The following is a 22,532-nucleotide window of genomic DNA, read 5'->3' on the forward strand; positions in this document are numbered from 1 at the left end:
ATCGCCTTGATCTTGTCGGGATTTGCTTCGATTCCGCGTTGAGACACAAAGAACCCGAGAAGTGTGCCGGAGGGGACACCAAACACACACTTCTCTGGGTTGAGCTTGAGGTTGATCTTGCGCAGGTTTGTGAATGTTTCTTCTAAATCTTGCACGAGCGTGGCCCTGTCCTTGGTTTTGACCACTATGTCATCCATATAAGCTTCCATATTTCTATGTAGCTGGGACTCAAAACCAATCTGGACTGCTCGGGCAAATGTCGAACCAGCGCTCTTCAACCCGAAAGGCATTCGTACAAAACAGTACGTACCACATGGGGTGATGAACGCGGTCTTCTCTTCGTCTTCATCATGAAGATCTGGTGGTACCCTGAATAGGCATCGAGGAATGACAGCAGGTCACACCCGGCGGTGGAGTCTACAATCTGGTTGATGCATGGCAGAGGGAAAGGATCCCTTGGACATGCTTTATTGATGTCTGTGTAGTCAATACACCCATTTGCCTTACGTACCACCACCGGATTGGCCAACCACGTGGGGTGGAGTACTCCTCTTACCAGGCCTGCCGCCTCCAACTTCCCGATCTCTTCAATGATGAACTCTTGTCGCTCCAAAGCTTGCTTCCCGACCTTCTGCTTGACGGGCCGCGCGTGAGGACAGACAGCAAGATGGTGCTCAATCACCTCCCTGGGAACGCCGGGGATGTCAGATGCTTGCCATGCAAATACATCGACATTCGCCCGCAGGAAGGCGATGAGCGCGCTTTCTTATTTGCTGTCGAGGGTGGAGCTTATAGTGAAAGCCCCGCCCGTGCCGTCCTCCTTGACGGGCACCTTCTTGGTTTCTGGTGGTGCAGCCTTGGACTTCTTGCTCTTGCCGGTGGAGCTCTCTGGCACGTCCTCAACGGGAGCACAACACTCCGAAGAGGAGCGCTTGCCGGAGTGGGTGCAAGAGGTCTTGCCGGCTTTCTTCCTTCCCGGGGCTTCAGCGGCAGGAGCAAGTGCCCCGGCGGCAGCTGCTGCAACTGCCTCTCGGTAGAGTTGGTTGGCGCAAATGAGCGCGTCTTTCTTGTCAGAGGGGATGGTGATGATGGTCAGCGGCCCCGGCATCTTCAATGTGTTGTAGGCATAGTGCGACGCCGCCCTGAACTTGGCCAGCGGTGGGCGGCCAAGGATCCCATTGTACAGGGGATCTCGGCAACATCAAAAACGATCTTCTCCGTCCTGTAGTTCAGCTCGCCCCCGAACGTAACGGGCAGCGTGATTTTACCCTTCGTCTGACTCCTTCCCGGGTTGACCCCTTGGAACGTGCCCGTCTCCTCGAGATCTCCATCAGGAATCTGCAGCTTCTTGATCACAGCGGGCGAGATCAAATTCAGACCGGCCCCACCGTCAACCAACACTTTGGTCACCTTGAGGTTGCGTATATTGTTGCTGAAACCAACAACGGCAAACACCCGACCGCAGTTGTGAGATCAGGGTGATCCTCGGTGTCAAAAACGATGGGCGTGCGGGACCACTTCAGGGGCTTCTGGGCATCGAACGACGGCTCTGCCGCAGTGACCTCACGTGCCCACTGCTTCAGCTGGCGGTGTGAGGTGTGCAACGAGGCACCACCGTCGACACACATGGCCTCTGTAGCCTTCTGGAACTCGTGCTCGCCGGACTCGTCATCCTCGTCGTGATCATCATCTTCCTCTTTCTTGTCGCGGCCCCGAGCGTGCCTCTCTTGTTGGTTATCTTTGCCGCGGCGACCCCCTTGGCCGCCACGCTTCTTGCCGGATCCCTCAGCAGCATCCTGACCCTTCTCCTTGTCTCGCCTTTCATATCCAGCCTTCTGCTTTTCTGCAAGCAGCTCAACCTGTCGGCAGTTTTGGAGGTCATGGCCCTTGGTGCGGTGGATCTTGCAGTACTGCTTGTCGGAGCCTCCTGGCTTGCCGGCGGCTGCCAGGGCCAAGCAGGCGGCACACCCGGCAACCTCCTTGCCAGGGTCGTCAGCCTTGTCCTTTTTGGCGGCGCCGAGCTTGCCAAATCCCTCAACGGCAAGCACAGTCTTTCCCTTGTGCTTCCTGTTGTGGCGCCGGCCCTTTTTTGTCGGGGCGGTGGTGTCTTCGTCTGTGGAGTCGGTTTCCGCACCGGCGTCCTCGCTAGGGTACTTCCTCTCCTCTTCAGCTCGAGCACATCTATCGGCCAGAACATAAAGTTCGGCCACATCCTTGACCTTGTTCATCGCCAACTCTTCATGCATCTTGCGGTTGCGCACATTCTGATGGAATGCGCTGATAACGGCGGCGGGATGAACATCTGGGATGTTGTACTGCACCCGGCTGAACCTCTGTATGTACTTGCGTAGGTTTTCACCTTGTTTCTGGGGGATGATGTGCAAATCGCTTGCCTGGCCATGAGCTTGGTGGCCTCCAGTGAAGGCGCCAACAAACTCATGACAAATCCGACCAAGAAGAAATGGAATCCGCTGGCAAGTGCATCAACCACGACATGACGTTGGGTTTGAGTGCCAGCGAGAAGTAGTTGGCAAGCACCTTGTCGTCGTGGGGTCCAGCAGCTTGCATCGCGATGGTGTAGATGCTGAGGAACTCCGACGGGTGGGTCTTGCCGTTGTACTTCTCGCCAACATCGGGCTTGAACGTGCGGTGGGAAGGCCACTGGAACTGCCGCAGCTCTCGGGTAAAGGCTGGACAACCCACCTTGTAAGGCAGGTCGCCGGGGCCCCCCGGCACCGGGTGGTCCATAGTAGGCCCCGCACGCCAATCTGACTGATGGCGCGTCTCCCGTCGTCGTTCGATGGTAGTTCGAGCGTCTTTCTGGGCCCGTTCCCGAAGGACTTGACGTTGGTCATGGCGGGTTCGCGGGTCGGACGGCGCTGTGGAAACGTTGTCACCGACGTCGGGCCGATGGGGCGGTGGCTGTTGTCGCGGCCGGGGGGGGGGGGGGGGAGTGCACCGTGGTCGCAGCGTCTCTGGTCCCCCCACCGCCGGCATGCACCGGCTCGTCAGGACGCCGGTGCGAGGGTCCCATTGGGAGCGGCTCGTCTTTGTTGGCGAAGCTGACGAGGCTTCAGATGGTGGATCTCCACTCGTCGAGCTTCTCCGCACCAGGGGGGAAGTCGAGGAGCAGCTGCACGCGCGCCAGCGCTTCTGCTGGCGTAGGCGGTGGCGAGATCTGCGTAGACCGTGATGCGCTCCGACTTCTAACCGGGTTAGAAGGGGCTCTGTCGCGGTCTCGCGGTCGCACACCGCGTGCACCGTCGTCTGAGCGCGCACGCCGGCCTGGTTCGTCCTGCGAGTGGCGCACAAGGCTCTTTCCACGGCGGTGCCCGGGGGCTCCGGCATTGCGGTGTTGCTCATCGCGCGCGGCCTGGGAAGGGCACAACGCGGGCGCCAGCTGGGGTGTCGTAGAGGCTGCTGCGCCGCCCGTGGGTAGCATGGCCCCGCCCCCGGACCCAGCGGCGCGTGGCTCATCGTCTCGGATTCGGACGACGCCGCTCGCCTGGCTCCGATCGCCAGGTCGTGGATGCTCGCGGGCCACGTCTCCGGCCCCATCCATGGGCACCCGGCCGCCTGCTCGCGCTGGCGCGGACGGGCCGGCCCCGAACGAGCCGATCGCTGTGATCCCCTTTCTCTTGGGGGCCATGGTGATGATTAAGTCGGTGTGCTAACCTTCAAACCGGATTTTCACAGCTTTCACCCCCTACCTGGCGCGCCAAAGATGTCGGGGGAAACGACACCTACGGGATCACGAGGAATCCCTTTTGCTACGGTTGGCGGGTGCGGGGCTGTGGAAAGAGCGGGATTGAGAGATCAACGCATGGGGATTATCCAGGTTCGGGCCGCAAGTGATGCGTAATACCCTACTCCTGCTGGTTTATGTTTATCTGGTGTTCTTGGACTAGCTACAAAGCGTGCAGGGTCCAAAAAATCCGAATACTTCCTCAGTACGCCGCGGGCCTCCTTTTATAGTCAAAAGGGGCTGCCACAGTGGCACACAGGAGGTGGAAAGTTGTACAGTAGTCGAGTCTATCTCCTGGCACCGTGGGACTAAGGCATTTAATACGCTGCCGACGTGCCCTTCTTGCTTTATCGGGGACGGCAAGGAAGCTCGTCCCAGCTGTCACCGCCTCGCCTGGCTTCGACGCGCGTCCGAGCTGACGAGGCGTGTATCACCACGCTAGCCGACTAGCTGCTGAGTTGGTGCAGTGGCAGCGTCTTCACGAAGATCGGCATGCGACCACGCAGGTGCTTGCTGAGTTGACCTAGAGGCCGCACGTCGCCACGCAGGTGCTCGCCTAGTTGGTGGGCTGGCAGCTGCATGGGAATGGCGCTGGAGTCTTGGCAGATGTGGGCCTGGCTGCGGCCCCGCGGATGTCTCTGGCAAGAGTCTTGCCGGGGCCCCGGTAAGGGTCTTGCCGCGGCGTCGTGGGTACCCCCGGCAAGGGTCTTGCCGGGGGGTGGGGGGTCTCGTGGGTACCCTCGGCAAGGATCTCGCCGAGGATCTCCGTCTTCCGATTCTCATCTAATCTTGCATGTTCTTGGTCTTCACAAAGATCTGCATGCCACCACGGAGGCGCCTCCCGAGCTTTGGTTCCAATGTGGTTGAGGGCGTCGGAATTCTCAGGCTCAAGGGTGGCAGCCCTGCTGGCGTTGGGCAAGTTGCCCCGGCAAGGTCTTGCCGGGGCTGTGCAGGCCGCCTCGGCAAGGGCCTTGCCGGGGGAGTTCACCTCGCCCTTATGCTCTTTGTGTTTCTGGCTTGGTGTTGCTCTGGTTGTCTTGTGGCTTTGCTTCCTTCCTCTGCCTCGCTAAGTGTGGCCGCAGGCGCGGCTCCAACTGCCCGCGCACAAGTAAAGGGGTACAAAATAGGACCCCTCCTTTTGTGCACCGATAATTACCGTACCACTCTGGTGTGGAACATGCTCTGGTTGACCTACGAGGTTCGGTAATAACTTGATCCGATGTTTCATGATCATTATCATTAGCTTCCTCACTAGTTGGTGCAGGCATCACGGGAACAGTTTCTGTGATGAGCTACTTTCCAATTCGAGAGAAGGTACAATTACTTCATCAAGTTCTACTTTCCTCCCACTCACTTCTTTCGGGAGAAACTCCTCTAGAAAGGATCCATTCTTAGCAACAAAGATCTTGCCTTTGGATCTGTGATAGTAGGTGTACCCAACAGTTTGTTTTGGGTATCCTATGAAGACGCACTTCTCCGATTTGGGTTCGAGCTTATCAGGCTGAAGCCTTTTCACATAAGCATCGCAACCCCAAACTTTAAGAAACGACAGCTTAGGTTTCTTGCCAAACCATAGTTCATACGGTGTCGTCTCAACGAATTTAGACGGTGCCCTATTTAACGTGAATGCAGCTGTCTCTAATGCATAACCCCAAAATGATAGTGGTAAATCGGTAAGAGACATCATAGATCGCACCATATCTAATAAAGTACGGTTACGACGTTCGGACACACCATTACACTGTGGTGTTCCAGGTGGCGTGAGTTGTGAAACTATTCCACATTGTTTTAAATGAAGGCCAAATTCGCAACTCAAATATTTGCCTCCGCGATCAGATCGTAGAAACTTTATTTTCTTGTTACGATGATTTTCCACTTCACTCTGAAATTCTTTGAACTTTTCAAATGTTCCAGACTTGTATTTCATCAAGTAGATATACCCATATCTGCTCAAATCATCTGTGAAGGTCAGAAAATAACGATACCCGCCGCGAGCCTCAACACTCATCGGACCGCATACATCAATATGTGTTATTGCCAATAAGTCAGTGGCTCGCTCCATTGTTCCGGAGAACGGAGTCTTAGTCATCTTGCCCATGAGGCATGGTTCTCAAGCATCAAGTGATTCATAATCAAGTGATTACAAAAGCCCATTTGCATGGAGTTTCTTCACGCGCTTTACACCAATATGACCTAAATAAGTTGCACTATCATTATTAACTTTGCATCTTTTGGTTTCAATATTATGAATATGTGTATCACCACTACCGAGTTTCAACAAAAATAGACCACTCATCGAGGGTGCATGACCATAAAAGATATTACTCATATAAATAGAACAACCATTATTCTCTGATTTAAATGAATAACTGTCTCGCATCAAACAAGATCCAGATATAATGTTCATGCTCAACGCTGGCACCAAATAACAATTATTCAGGTCTAAAACTAATCCCGAAGGTAGATGTAGAGGTAACGTGCTGACGGCGATCACATCGACCTTGGAACCATTTCTGATGCGCATCGTCACCTCGTCCTTAGCCAATCTTCGTTTAATCCGTAGCCCCTGTTTCGAGTTGCAAATATGAGCAACAGAACCAGTATCAAATACCCAGGCGCTACTACGAGCATTAGTAAGGTACACATCAATAACATGTATATCAAATATACCTTTCACTTTGCCATCCTTCTTATCCGCCAAATACTTGGGGCAGTTCCGCTTCCAGTGACCAGTCCCTTTGCAGTAGAAGCACTCAGTTTCAGGCTTAGGTCCAGACTTGGGCTTCTTCCCGGGAGCAGCAACTTGCTTGCTATTCTTGTTGAAGTTCCCCTTCTTTCCTTTGCCCTTTTTCTTTAAACTAGTGGTCTTGTTAACCATCAACACTTGATGCTCCTTCTCGATTTCTACCTCCGCATCCTTGAGCATTGCGAAGTGCTCAGGAATCGTCTTGTTCATCCCTTGCATATTATGGTTCATCACGAAGCCTTTATAGCTTGGTGGCGGTGATTGAAGAACTCTGTCAATGACACTATCATCCGGAAGATTAACTCCCAGCTGAGTTAAGTGGTTATGGTACCCAGACATTCTGAGTATGTGTTCACTGACAGAACTATTCTCCTCCATCTTGTAGCTATAGAACTTGTTGCATACTTCATATCTCTCAACTCGGGCATTTGCTTGAAATATTAACTTCAACTCCTGGAACATTTCATATGCTCCATGACATTCAAAACGTCTTTGAAGTCCCGATTCTAAGCTGTAAAGCATGGCACACTGAAATCGAGTAGTCATCAGATTTAGCTTGCCAGACCTTCATAACGTCCGGAGTTGCTCCTGCAACAGGCCTTGGGTGCATCAAGGATGTAATTCTTCTGTGCAGCAATGAGGATAATCCTCAAGTTACGGACCCAGTCCGTGTAGTTGCCACCATCATCTTTCAACTTAGCTTTCTCTAGGAACGCATTAAAATTCAAGGGAACGGTAGCATGGGCTATTGATCTACAACATAGATATGCAAAAACTATCAGGACTAAGTTCATGATAAATTTAAGTTCAATTAATCATATTACTTAAGAACTCCCACTTAGATAGACATCTCTTGAGTCATCTAAATGATCACGTGATCCATATGAACTAAACAATGTCCGATCATCACGTGAGATGGAGTAGTTTTCAATGGTGAACATCTCTATGTTGATCATATCTACTATATGATTCACGTTCGACCTTTCGGTCTCAGTGTTCCGAGGCCATGTCTGTACATGCTAGGCTCGTCAAGTTTTACCCGAATATTCAGCACGTGCAAAACTGTCTTGCACCCGTTGTATGTGAACGTAGAGCTTATCACACCCGATCATCACGTGGTGTCTCGGCACGACGAACTGTCGCTACGGTGCATACTCAGGGAGAACACTTATACCTTGAAATTTTAGTGAGGGATCATCTTATAATGCTACCGCCGTACTAAGCAAAATAAGATGCATAAAAGATAAACATCACATGCAATCAAAATATGTGACATGATATGGCCATCATCATCTTGTGCCTTTGATCTCCATCTCCAAAGCACCGTCATGATCTCCACCGTCACCGGCTTGACACCTTGATCTCCATCGTAGCGTCGTGGTCGTCTCGCCAACTATTGCTTCTACAACTATTGATAACGCATAGTGATAAAGTAAAGCAATTACATGGCGATTGCATTTCATACAATAAAGCGACAACCATAAGGCTCCTGCCAGTTGCCGATAACTTTTACAAAACATGATCAAGTCATACAATAACGTATATCACATCATGTCTTGACCATATCACATCACAACATGCCCTGCAAAAAACAAGTTAGACGTCCTCTACTTTGTTGTTGCAAGTTTTGCGTGGCTACTACGGGCTTCTAGTAAGACTGTTCTTACCTATGCATCAAAACCACAATGATTTTTCGTCAAGTGTGTTGTTTTAACCTTCAACAAGGACCGGCCATAGTCAAATTCGATTCAACTAAAGTTGGAGAAATAGACACCCGCCAGCCACCTTTATGCAAAACAAGGTGCATGTCTGTCGGTGGAACCAGTCTCATGAACGTGGTCATGTAAGGTTGGTCCGGGCCGCTTCATCCAACAATACCGCCGAATCAAAATAAGACGTTGGTGGTAAGCAGTATGACTATGATCGCCCACAACTCTTTGTGTTCTACTCGTGCATATCATCTATGCATAGACCTGGCTCGGATGCCACTATAGGGGAACATAGCATGAAATTTCAAAAATTTCCTATGATCACGCTAGATCTATCTAGGAGATGCATAACAACGAGAGGGGGAGAGTGTGTCCACGTACCCTCGTAGACCGAAAGCGGAAGCGTTAGCTTAACGCGGTTGATGTAGTCGAACGTCTTCGCGATCCAACCGATCAAGCACCGAACGTACGACACCTCTGAGTTTTGCACACGTTCAGCTCGATGACGTCCCTCGAACTCTTGATCCAGCAAAGTGTCGAGGGAGAGTTTTGTCAGCACGACGGCATGGTGACGGTGATGGTGATGTAATCCGTGCAGGGCTTCGCCTAAGCACTACGACAATATGACCGGAGGAGTAAACTGTGAAGGGGGCGCCGCACACGGCTAAGAGAACAATTGATGTGCTTTGGGGGTGCCCCCCTGCCTGTGTATATAATGGAGGAGAGGGAGGAGGCCGGCCCTAGGGGCGCGCCAAGTGGGGGGGGGGGGGGACCGACTTGGACTCCTAGTCCTAGTCGGCCGCCCCTTCCTTGTTTCGGAGGGGGAAAGGGGGAAGGAGAGGGAGAGGGAGAAGGAAAGGGGGGCCGCGCCCCCTCCCCTTGTCTAATTCGGACTGCCCATGGGGGGGCGCCACCCCTTGTGGGCTGCTCTCTCTCTCTCCCCTATGGCCCATGTAGGCCCATTACTTTCCCCGGGGGGTTCCGGTAACCCCTCGGTACTCCGATAAATATCCGAAACACTCCGAAACTATTCCGGTGTCCGAATACTATCGTCCAATATATCAATCTTTACCTCTCGACCATTTTGAGACTCCTCATCATGTCCGTGATCTAATTCGGGACTCCGAACAATCTTCGGTCACCAAAACACATAACTCATAATACAAATCATCATCGAACGTTAAGCGTGCGGACCCTACGGGTTCGAGAACTATGTAGACATGACCGAGACACATCTCCGATCAATAACCAACAGCGGAACCTGGATGCTCATATTGGTTCCTACATATTCTATGAAGATCTTTATCGGTCAAACCGTAATGACAACATACGTCATTCGCTTTGTCATCGGTATATTACTTGCCCGAGATTCGATCGTCGGTATCTTCATACCTAGTTCAATCTCTTTACTCGCAAGTCCCTTTACTCGTTCCATAATGCATCATCCCGCAACTAACTCATTAGTCACATTGCTTGCAAGGCTTATTATGATGTGCATTACCGAGAGGGCCCAGAGATACCTCTCCGATACTCGGAGTGACAAATCCTAATCTCGATCTACATCTTTATAATCATCCAGTTATGTTGTGACGTTTGATAGCACACAAGGCATTCCTCCGGTATTCGGGAGTTGCATAATCTCATAGTCAAAGGAATATGTATATGACATGGAGAAAGCTATAGCAATAAAACTAAACGATCATTATGCTAAGCTAACGGATGGGTCTTGTCTATCACATCATTCTCCTAATGATGTGATCTCGTTCATCAAATGACAACACATGTCTATGGTTAGGAAACTTAACCATCTTTGATTAACGAGCTAGTCTAGTAGAGGCTTACTAGGGACACGGTGTTTTGTCTATGTATCCACACATGTATCAACTTTCCGGTTAATACTATTGTAGCATGAATAATAAACATTTATCATGATATAAGGAAATATAGAATAACAACTTTATTATTGCCTCTAGGGCATATTTCCTTCACTTCACTCCATGCCTAATATCAACGTCAACATTAACCAAGTAATTATATTCTACCTAATATTAACATGTAGTTTATATCTTGCCGAATATTGACATGCATTGCACATACACAATTATTCCCTTCGTCCGAAAATAAGTGTATTTGATTTAGTACAAAGTTGTACTAAATTAAAGACACTAATTTTGGGATATAGGGAGTATTAGTGACTAATAAAAGCAAGAGATTGCAAATATCTCCATTTATTTTGTTTCCTGCAGGAATTGACAATTTTGAGGGAGGAAATCGAGGAATAAAAGGAACTATGAAGATAGACGATCAACCCATAGCAAATGGAGGCACCACAGCACAACCATGAGAGAAGACGACTCCTCCTACTCATACCACTCTCCGGCGACTCTGTGACATCAGGACAAGATTACTTCCTATAAGGCTCGAGTCTCATTCGCAACAGAATGCCGTAACCCTAATCCATCTCCATAGGCCCCGCCATTCCCATCTCCATCTCGATAGGAATCATCCCCTCGCCATAACCATCACTTGTAATCATGATATATACATCGCCACATTGTAAGGCTATCATCAATCATTCATCTTGAAGTTTGATCTACATTATCTTTCTTTTGTGATTCATCAACGATGTGTGAGTTGTGAGCTCGGGCTATGTGCGGAGGCATAGACTTGCAGCTCCTATGTATTTGTGCACAAGATTGTTGGTATTGACTTTAAGTCCAAATGTATTATGTGTATCACAACGGATTTGTCCATTATCCCTGTCTCATTCTTAGGCCCCACAGGTACCCGGGATCCTTGAGATTGATCTAGGAGGAGGTAAAGTGCAGCTATGCATGGAAAGCTATGCTCAAAGTCGGTGACATTAAGAATGAGTACGATAGTTGAAAGCAATTCCTTGGGGAAATGTGAGCTGCCATCATTAAACTCGTAATGCTCTGGTATGGAGAAATCCTTCAGAACGATGCCAACCCGGCTCGACGATAAGGGCACATGGTTGGACAATAGAATCGCGATGCACGTTGTTGATCGGCCGCGAGATTATTAGGACACATCCCCCATAACATAAATGTCGACAACACATAGTAGTGGTGTCTACTAGGACCATGTTGAACATATATAGATGAATATCAAGTGCAAGTACAAGGCCGCAAGTAAGACCTTAGCCCTGAACTATTTTACTTTAATAATTTTCTTTGTTATGACTCTGTTTTTGGTTTGGAAAACTGGAACTCTTAAGGGCGACAAAAGCTTGCAAGACTCAACATTCGGATTAGCATTCTTTCCATGGGTTCCATACCCACGATCACCTCTGGGGGAAAAGGCAGGACTATCTACACTGAAGTTGGATCAAAGGTAATTGATATGTCTCCAACGTATCTACAATTTTTGATTGTTCCATGCTATTATAGTATCAATCTTGGATGTTTTATATGCAATTATATATCATTTTTTGGGACTAACCTATTAACCTAGTGCCCAGTGCCAGTTGCTATTTTTTGCTTGTTTTTGGCTTTTTAGGAAATCAATATCAAACAGAGTCCAAACGGAGAAAAAACTTTTGATTAATTTTTTCTGGACCGAAAGAGACCCTAGAAGGTTCGGGAGAAGACCTGATGAGCCACAAGCGAGCGACAAGCTCGAGAGGCGCACCCAGGGGGGTAGGCTTGTGGGCTCCTCGTGGCACCGCTTGACCTAATTCCGCCTCTATAAATTCTCAAATATTCTCCCGACATCAGAGAGCCACCCGAAATACTTTTTCTGCCGCCCCAAGTTTCCGTTCCCACGAGATCCCATCTGGAGGCCTTCTCCGGTACTCTGCCGGAGGGGGAATCGATCACGGAGGGGCTGTACATCGACCTTGCTGCCCTTCCGATGATGTGTTAGTAGTTCACTACAGACCTATGGGTCCATAGCTAGTAGCTAGATGGCTTCTTCTCTCTCTTTGATCTTCAATACAATCTTAATGTAGGGTGGAACCCTAGATGGCCGATCTTTCACGAAAGGAGCGGATCCCTACGAGGAACGTGATGAACACGAGGGGAAACACGAGGGAAACACGAGAGAAATCACACAACCAACAAGAATAGATCACACATGCGCTAGATCGATGATTACAAAGGTAAGATACAAGATCCAAAGTCAACAACGGATGATACAAACGGTAACCGGTTCTTCTCCGTGAGGAGGTCTTGAATCCACGAGGGGATCTTCCCGTGAGGGGTCTTGAATCCAAGGTGGATCTTCTCCGTAGAGGGGCCGCAGTCTCTCTCGTGGAGTAGATCCGATATGGATGAGCAAAGCTCTATCTCTAAATGAGCTAATCCTTTGCTAACCCTAGAAAGATGGAGGAGAAAGAGTATATATAGTCTAGGGGGTCGAAGGGGTACACGGGCCTCGGCCCTTACTGTGCGCAGACAGGGGTGGCCGGATGTCCGGGCGACGGGCCGGATGTCCGGGGCTTCAGGAGGGGCTGGATGTCCGGGCTGGAGGGTAAAACTTCTGGATGTCTTCTGTCGTCGATGCCGGATTTCCGGGGGAAGGGCCGGATGTCCGGGCTTTGGTGAGGCGCCGGATGTCCGGGGCTGGCGCCAGATGTCCGGCCGCTGATGCTGTTGGCCGTCTGTTGGTGCAGCTCCTTGGCGGCTGCACAGGCGCCGGATGTCCGGCCTTTGGCCCGGCTGTCCGGCCGCTGTAGCTTCAGCAGCTCCATCTTCTTCCGTCGTCGCTTCCAGGCCTCCCTCGCGGATGGTGTAGTTGTACCTTGGCGCTTGCATTCCTCCTCGTCGTCCGTAGTGTTCCGACAATACCTATGCATGCACACGAGTGGAGTGTCAAGTAGTATACCATCCTCGAAGGGGTCAAGTGAGCACGTGTAAAGGAGATGATTCACCTTTGCGTATGTGAAGTAGATGTCGCACGTGTCACTCGCCGAATGGACTCTTGACATGGTGATGTCCATTGGATGCTCTGCATCATCTCCCCTCCCTTGGGAAAGATCCGACCTCGGATCGAAAACCAAATCACCATGGAAAAGAGATGGCTTCGCCGTGTAGAAGTGGACGTTCACCAAGTACGTGTCATCTTGAAGCTCGAAATGGGCACTCTCCAATGTCGCACCGTCTTGTGATTCCTTCAAAAGGAGTAAGGACAACAAACACTTGGAAAAACAAATGTGGTTAGGGTTAGTGCAAAACCAAGCATTCAAGAGGTGATTCACCAAACAAGTGTCGTCATCATGCAAAGCATATGGTGTGACAAAGGATTGAGACATGGCATGTAAGTATATCAATCGAGCACAAGCAAAGATATCATGGGGGCAAGCATGTAAATTGGAGGTAGAGATGCAAATATGTGTGTCAAGAGAATAAGCATCTACCTCAGGTTCATAGCAAGCATGGGCAAAGCGCTCAATGAAAGGTCTATGGTAGGCATAGGAATCATTCACGATACCTAAGAAGATGAGATGTCTAAACACATGGGTTAAGTGCAAGACAATCCAAGCATAATGTGCATAGGGTGTAGTGAACATAGTGTGGCACTCAACACAATAGAAAGAGCAATTGTTCATCATGTGTGAGGCAATCAAGTCAATCATGTGACAAGAAATGGGACATGGCATATGTGAAGGGATGACATTGTTGCAACCAAACATATGAGAGGAGCAAGTAATCCAAGAATTGGATGCAACACACAAGGCATATATATCATGATGCATGGGACGGTGAAAATGACAAGTCGAAGCAAGATCTCTATCAAGTGTGCAATCAAGTGGTCCAAGATGAACAATAAGTCTCATGGTGCAAGCAACACAAGTAGTATGATCCGCAATATCCATGCTCAAGAAAGATATCACCTTGATGGCGTGTCCTTGTGCATTCTTCACAATGCCGAAGTGGTAGGAAAGGTGGCGTAGAAACGAGTCGTGGTCGAATGTATGAGGCTCGCTCTCGAGAGGTCGAATGGTCAACTCACATGAAGCGGAAGTCGACACAAAGTCCAAGTATCCTACACACGCACACAACAAAACAAAGAACGTATGCGCATGGTAGATAAACACATCATCCATCATGATGGTTTTCTTCTCTTGCACATAGCCATTAGAAACACAAGTGCATGAATAATATGATGCAATAATGGCTATATTCATGGCACGAGGAATATGGTGCAAAGAGGTAAGGCAAGCATGCTTCACAAGAAATATGTCAAAATCTCCAAATATATGTGAGAATGCTATGGGGGCAAACTCATTATCAAGACTAAGGGCATTGGTGCACTCAATACATGTCAAATCATCTATCATGATAGAGGCAATATATGGAGAGATATGACAAGAAGCAATAACAATCATGTGCAAAGCATGTAGGTGGTTGTCATCAACCGAATGAAATGAGCAAGTATCAATCATTGGTGATGCAACAAGGCAAGCAATAGTAATCAAGTCGTGCAAACTAGTGGAGCGAAGATGCAACACACTAGAGGGAATCATGGCAATCATGTCATGTGAGTAAAGAATAGGCATAGGCAATGTAGATGACATATCACAAGCACGAACACAAATCAAGATCATAGTATCATCATAGGCATGGGGCACAAAGCAATCATGGCAATAACAAATAATATCTCCACCACATTTGCAAATACACATACAAGTACTAGAATCAATCATCATGTGTAATGCAAAGCATGGGTCACAAATGCATGGCAAAGGCATAGGAATGGGCATATCATGCAAAGTGAACATGACAAAATGGGCAAAGGATATATAATGGACAACAACCCATAACCATGTGAGGGACATGTAAAAGAAATGCGCGAAGTGTTTGCGCGAAGTGAGCGGTGGGAAAGGCAATCCATGGGATCCCAAGTCATCATTGCTCTCTAGAGCTCGTTTTGTCAACTCGTGGGATTGCGAGGTTGACAAGTATTCATGGGTACCTACACAAAAGAGACACAAACCAAAGAAATTGTGAGCGTGGTAAATGTACACATCATCCATCATGATGTGTATGTTCAAGTGAGTGTTAGCACAAGATAAGCATCGCTCAAAGAAATTTGATGCATGGTATAAGAACATGTCATCCATCATGAAAGAATAGTTGTAATGTATGACACGATGGGGATGCAAATTGAGCATACTAGTATATGGCACAACAATATCATTATGATTCATGGGGAGCATCTTGTGCACATAATTATTGGGATCATGCAATGGATAGGATGGATCAAAATCTCCTAAAATGTATGAGGAAACTATGGGGGTCTCCTCGTGAGCAATATTGTAATCATATGGAGAAAATGGACAACATCCACAACAATGCATATCCGAAGCTAGGTGGTCATGGCATGGCATATGAGATAAATGATGCAAAGGGAGCATGTCAATATCATCACAAGAAAAACAAATGCCAATAACCATGGGCTTGTCATATATGCCATATGTGCAAATTGGGTTAATTTTAATGGCATATGCATAGTCACTACGAAGAGATTGCAAATATGACATATGATTGATCTCATGCATAGCATATGACAAGTCAAGCGGATTGTCAAACATGATGTGACCTAAAGAATTGTCACAAGGAATCCTTTGTAACATGGCATCACAACTAATAGACTCCACATGGCAATCATCATACTCATCATAAATGGGTAAATCATCCCATGGGGAAATCTCACTAGCATGAAGCAAGGTAATAGGTGGATCAACATCATGCAAGCAATCAATGTCAAGAATGTCCACTAGTGGGACTAGAGCATCACCGTCACCTATGTTACCTTGTTCATTCCACTCAAGTGGTGTAGGTGAGGTGGGAAAGACCAAATGGTGGTCTTCTTCATCTTGATGGAACCATGTGGGGGGTGCATCATATTCCACCATGGCCATCGTCATGCCCATAGGAAGGACGAAGTCGTCGTGAATCGGCGCGTCATCATAAATGAGACCTAGCACCAAATGAGAAGACACAACAGAGGTAGAGGTTAAGTCGTTAGAGTTCAAAATCTCCTCACTCTCTCTATGTGGTGGTTCACTCACTCCCTCAAAATAGGTGCACTCAATCGCACGTATGGTGGAGTCACTCATCTCACTCAAGTGGTGGGGGTTGTGGATCTCCTCACATGGGAATTGGGGCAACACATCGGATATGGGGCTAGTGGTGAAGTCACTCTCACTCTCAATATGGTGGCACAAGTCACTCAAGTCATCATACGTCGCCGTGGTCGAAGTGAAATACTCAACCATCTCATCGCCATCGCCGTGGATGAAGGCCGAAGATGGCACATCATCACTCTCGCGTCCTAAGATGGAAGCATCATCCTTGCTCGTCACCATGTCGCTTGCCTCAAAAGCTTGGTCCTTGAAGGTCTCCGTAGTCGTACTCGTCGCCGCACCATCTTGAAAAAGAGTCGTGGAGGACTCGGCATCATCAATGCCACAAAGAGGAATGGCGGTGAAGTCGAACTTGGGAGCATCGTCTTGGAGCTCGTCGGGCTTGGACATCTTGGTGGTACTAGCCTCATGCTCGTCGTCTTTGATTTTGGTCTTCGAGAAGTGTGCTTGGGGTAGAGAAGCCTTGGCCTTCATGAGTTCTTGTTCCGCCTTGAGAGCACCAATGTAGTTGTCGTCGAGGGACTTGTAGTTCTCGAGGAAGATAGTCTTGGAGATGGCATTGTTCAATCCCATCATGAAGTGGAACTTCATTGACATGGGGTCGTCCACGCCGGCTCGTCGCAAGGCAATCTTCATCTCCTTGAAGTACGCGTCGATGGACTTGGATCCTTGGTTGGTGTTCTCCAATTGGCGTAGACGTTGTTCCGTGTAGGTTGGAGGCACAAACTCTCGCCGCAAAGCTTTCTTCGTCTTGGGCCAACTCATGTCGTAGGTTTCCGAAGGTGTGTGAAGCCACCATGTCGAGGCGTAGTCGTGGAAGTTTCTTGTGGCGCACTTCACTTGATCTTCGGGAGGAACTTGATGTAGCTTGAGGTAGTCGTCCATTAGGTGCTCCCACTCGAGATACTCCTCGGGTTCTTGAGTCCCATAGAAAGGAATCGCATGGTCGGTGTCGAGGTCGTAGTAGCTCGTGGAAGTAGCGGACTTGAGCTTGGGGAGCTTCTCTTGAGCGTAGTCTTGAGGTGCTTGTTGGCGAAGATGCCGTATATCCGAAGGCGAAGATGCCTTGAAGTCGCTTGGCGAAGATGCCAAGGGAGATGGTGAAGTCGTTGAGCGGTTGTTGGTGTAGAGCTCTTGACCTTCACGTTCTTGGTGGTGATGGTGTCGATGCCGATGTGACCTTGCCGGAGATGGTAGCTCGGAGGCATGTGCTCTTGAGCGTCTTCTCGAAGATGAGGAAGATCGCTTGTATGACTTGATGAGGGATTTGATCTCCTCCATTTGAGCTTGCATCTTGTCGTCGTTGGAGTTGTTCGTGGCATCGAACTCATCGTTGTTGTAGACCGAAGGTGAAATGCCTTGCCTATCCATCACAAGACTCGAGCAAATGTGAGTGGGAGAAAGAGAAGAACGATACCAAATGTACCTTGACCGATTTTGAAGATGGATCAATGATCACTCAATGTGTAACAAGGAAATAGCACAATTGGTACCAATTCTTGTCGGTTTCTCACACCTACACAAGTAAGGCTTATAGTGGAGCTCGGTGAGGATAGTGGCACAAAAAATTTGATGCAAAATGTTAGCAAGGGTCAATAATTTTGAAAAAGATTCACAAATTCGCAAGTGAAACAAGTAGACCAATAGCAAAGAGTGGCACACGGAAACACACACACGGATAGATAAATGGGGTCGTGCAACCAAGGAATGAGCACAAAATGTGGAGTCCACGGAAAACGCTCGTGTTGCACAACTCAAGAGAGACGCTAGCACGATTGCTCAATAGGCGGATACGACACTTGTGCACAACCTATGATATGCAAAATGGATAAACTTCTATCCCAAGTATGCTATGTATGTATGGTTCCCGGTGTTTCTCTCAAGATGATCCAAGATGATCGGATATGACAATCTTATATGCAATGTGGTATGATGCTATGGCACTTGCTTACAAGCTTCTTTTCTCTTCTCTTTTGCTTAAAAGCTTATTCTTTTTTTTGTATGGCCACTTTGCAAAATGCACAAACCAAGATAGCAATTGTGTATATGCGGGAACAATCTTGTGACACAAGATATGATATGATGATACCAATATGATATCGTATGTATGCAATGTATGGTGTAGATCACTAATGTGCACAAGTAACGTTGCCGGCAATACTCAAATGGCTAGTCTCGATAGGCAAGTGACGCAAAATGGGCTAGGGGTTATCAATGCAATTGCAAGGGGAATATACAATGGTGTCGTCGAGGTTACCGTCCTTGGCGATGATGAGTGGCGGTGTTCTTGATGTAGATACCAAGATGATGGAGACTCGTCCCTAAGTGGTCGAAACACCTTAGGAAACGGAAAAACCACAACTCAAAATCTCAAGGACAAAAGTCAAACGATGGTAGTGTAAGCGGTGGTGGTTTTGCGGAAGCTCAATGGGATTGCGAAAATGCAATGATTGGTTTTGGGACACAATGCGGAAGTGGAGGGTAAGGTGGTGAACTATACACGGTGTCGAAATTGGAAGCACGGTCCCTAAGTAGCCGAAACACCTTAGGAGACGCAACTCACAACACAAACAAAATTGGGTTAAGTTAGGGTGGCGGAAGTGTATGGTGGGTAAGCCTATGCGGAAGTTATGGTGGTGGTTGATGAAGAAGCAACCGTCCCTAAGTATCCTAAACACCTTAGGAGACTCGAATCACAACTCAAACAACCACAAATGCTATGGGGAACAAAATAGGTGAGGTTGCGGAAATCGGTGGTGGTTATGCGGAAGTTATGGTGGAAACCCTAGGCAAAGATGCCAAAGTGCCGAAAATTTGATGGAGTCAAATGGTGATGGGACCTATCTAGAGGGATAGAGGATGTCAATAGCTACTCAACGAGCTAAAGAACACGAAAATCGGACTCCGGATGTGGAAGTTATGCACAAAACGGTGAAACGGAAAAGCTGAAATGTACAGGGGTCGGACATCCGGGGCTTTGGCCGGATTTCCGGGACCTGATGTCCAGAACCGCGTGCGAAAATGCGCTCCAGGAGCCGGATGTCCAGGGGGCCAGATGTCCGGGGCTACGGGCCGGATGTCCGGGCTCCAAATCCGAGGATGAACTCGAGGAACTCGATTTTGGGGGCGGAAATTGATGATTTCAAGGGCAAAATTGGAGAGATTTCGTGGATGGAAAGTGGGGAAAATTGGGGGAAAGCTAGATCCACTAGTAAAAAAGCAAATTCATGGATCAAAATCAACAAAACATCATGAAACCAACAAATCACAAAAAAAATTTGGGGCTATTTTTGGTGGGGATTTTCGAAATTGGGGAAGAAATCAACAAAACTAGGCTAGAAAACACAACGAGGGGGGGGGGCTCCGAAATCGTGATCAACGTGGCTTTGATACCAAGATGATGTAGGGTGGAACCCTAGATGGCCGATCTTTCACGAAAGGAGCGGATCCCTACGAGGAACGTGATGAACACGAGGGGAAACACGAGAGAAATCACACAACCAATAAGAATAGATCACACATGCGCTAGATCGATGAACACAAAGGTAAGATACAAGATCCAAAGTCAACAACGGACGATACAAACGGTAACCGGTTCTTCTCCGTGAGGAGGTCTTGAATCCACGAGGGGATCTTCCCGTGAGGGGTCTTGAATCCAAGGTGGATCTTCTCCGTAGAGGGGCCGCAGTCTCTCTCGTGGAGTAGATCCGATATGGATGAGCAAAGCTCTATCTCTAAATGAGCTAATCCTTTGCTAACCCTAGAAAGATGGAGGAGAAAGAGTATATATAGTCTAGGGGGTCGAAGGGGTACACGGGCCTCGGCCCTTACTGTGCGCAGACCGGGGTGGCTGGATGTCCGGGCGACGGGCCGGATGTCCGGGGCTTCAGGAGGGGCTGGATGTCCGGGCTGGGGGCCGGATGTCCGGGCTGGAGGGTAAAACTTCTGGATGTCTTCTGTCGTCGATGCCGGATTTCCGGGGGAAGGGCCGGATGTCCGGGCTTTGGTGAGGCGCTGGATGTCCGGGGCTGGCGCCGGATGTCCGGCCGCTGATGCTGTTGGCCGTCTGTTGGTGCAGCTCCTTGGCGGCTGCACAGGCGCCGGATGTCCGGCCTTTGGCCCGGATGTCCGGCCGCTGTAGCTTCAGCAGCTCCGTCTTCTTCCGTCGCCGCTTCCAGGCCTCCCTCGCGAATGGTGTAGTTGTACCTTGGCGCTTGCACTCCTCCTCGTCGTCCGTAGTGTTCCGACAATACCTATGCATGCACACGAGTGGAGTGTCAAGTAGTATACCATCCTCGAAGGGGTCAAGTGAGCATGTGTAAAGGAGATGATTCACCTTTGCGTATGTGAAGTAGATGTCGCACGTGTCACTCGCCGAATGGACTCTTGACATGGTGATGTCCATAGGATGCTCGCATCAAATGTTCTCCTCAATCTTCTTGGAGATCTATTCGATGTAATGAATTTTTGAGGTGTGTTAGTTGGGATCCAATGAATTGTGAGTTTATGATCAAAGTATTCATGAATATTATTTGAGTTTTTTCTGAACTCTTTTATGCACGATTGTTATAGCATTGTATTTCTCTCCGATCTATTGATTGGCCAACTAGGTTGATTTTTCTTACAATGGGAGAGGTGCTTTGTGATAGAGGCAAAGGTGTCCCATCTTTCGATGAGATGGTGATTATCGTTTTCGGGGGAGTAGACTTTGACGATCCAACTACGAACGTGCGAGGACGTCACGCCTTAGCAATCGCTAAACCAACTCCGAGAGGTTATTGACCACGCCGGAGCATGATCAACCTGACCACGAGGGTCTATTTCCTACAAGCAAACAAAGAACAAGCAAGAAACTGAGATTGCAATCTGGATATTGCGAATGTAAGATAAAGCTTTATTGATCAAGGTGGGGTTCTGTGACGTCTTGGTCTAGTCGTTGAACACAAACGAAGTACACGAAGTTGCAGCTACGGCGAACTTTAATATAAACAAAACCCAAATTCTAAACGGTACCCTAAGGGCTGTATATATGGAGGAAGAGGGGGGAATTTTGTGGCCCTTGAAGGAGGGGGTCCGAAACCAACCCTAACTCTTGTTTCCCCACACATACGGACTCTAAAAACAGCCTATACTCAAGCATTTAGAAATTAGATGGGCCTGGCCCGATAATAAGGTGACACAAGACCTATAATAGCCTCTGGACGAAATTTATGAAGTGGCATCTTGTATATTTTGTCCAAGGCTTCACGCACTCATTATGGTGGCTTCAAAGTCCTGAAATAATCACTTGTTACTCTGTTCTTGTTCCCCTTGTGCTTGCCATCATCTCCATGCTTGATCTTGCTCCAATGATCATCCTTCTTGTCCAAGCTAGGCCCTTCATTTGTAAGCAAGACAAATGTATCCAATTTAGGCAGCATCATATTCTCACGAACATTAGAATCATTACCAAGAAACGAAAGTACCTGATAATTAAATTAGTGTGCGCAAGCTCTAGTAGTTCGTCCTATATATGTATCAGTAGGGGCTGTGGGTGTAACTTTGTTAGTGATGTCCTCATCAACGTATGTATGGTTCCCGGTGTTGCACACACGATGATCCAAGATGATCAAGTATGATACCATATGATATATTGTAATGCACTATGATACGATGCTATGGCTCTTGCTTACAAGCTCTTTGTTCACTCTTTCTCTTTGCTTAAAAGCTTATTGTTTTTTTTGATATGGCCACTTTGCGAAATGCACAAACCAAGATAACAATTTTGTATATGCGGGAACAATCTTGTGACAGAAGAGATGATATGATACCAATATGATATGGTATGTATGCAATGGAAGGTGTATCGATGATCACTAATGTGCACAAGTAACGTTGCCGGCAATACTCAAATGGCTAGTCTCGATAGGCAAGTGACGCAAAAATGGGCAAGGGGTTAACAATGAAATTGCAAGGGGAATATATAATGATGTCGCCGAGGTTACCGTCCTTGGAGATGATGAGTGCCAGTGTTCGTGATGTCGAGCCGTTCCTAGTTAGCTGAAACACCCTAGGAAACGAAAAAACCGCAAACTCAAAATCTTCAAAGGCAAATGTCAAATGGTTGTAGCGGAAAGCGGTGGTGGTTGCGGGAGTATTGGTGGAAACCCCGTCAAAATGGGTTATGGTGGCGGAAAGGTATGATGGGCTATACACGATGTCGGAGTTGAAAGCATGGTCCCT

The sequence above is a fragment of the Aegilops tauschii genome, chromosome 2 (genome assembly GCF_002575655.3).
Source record: "Aegilops tauschii subsp. strangulata cultivar AL8/78 chromosome 2, Aet v6.0, whole genome shotgun sequence".
Classification (NCBI taxonomy): domain Eukaryota; kingdom Viridiplantae; phylum Streptophyta; class Magnoliopsida; order Poales; family Poaceae; genus Aegilops; species Aegilops tauschii.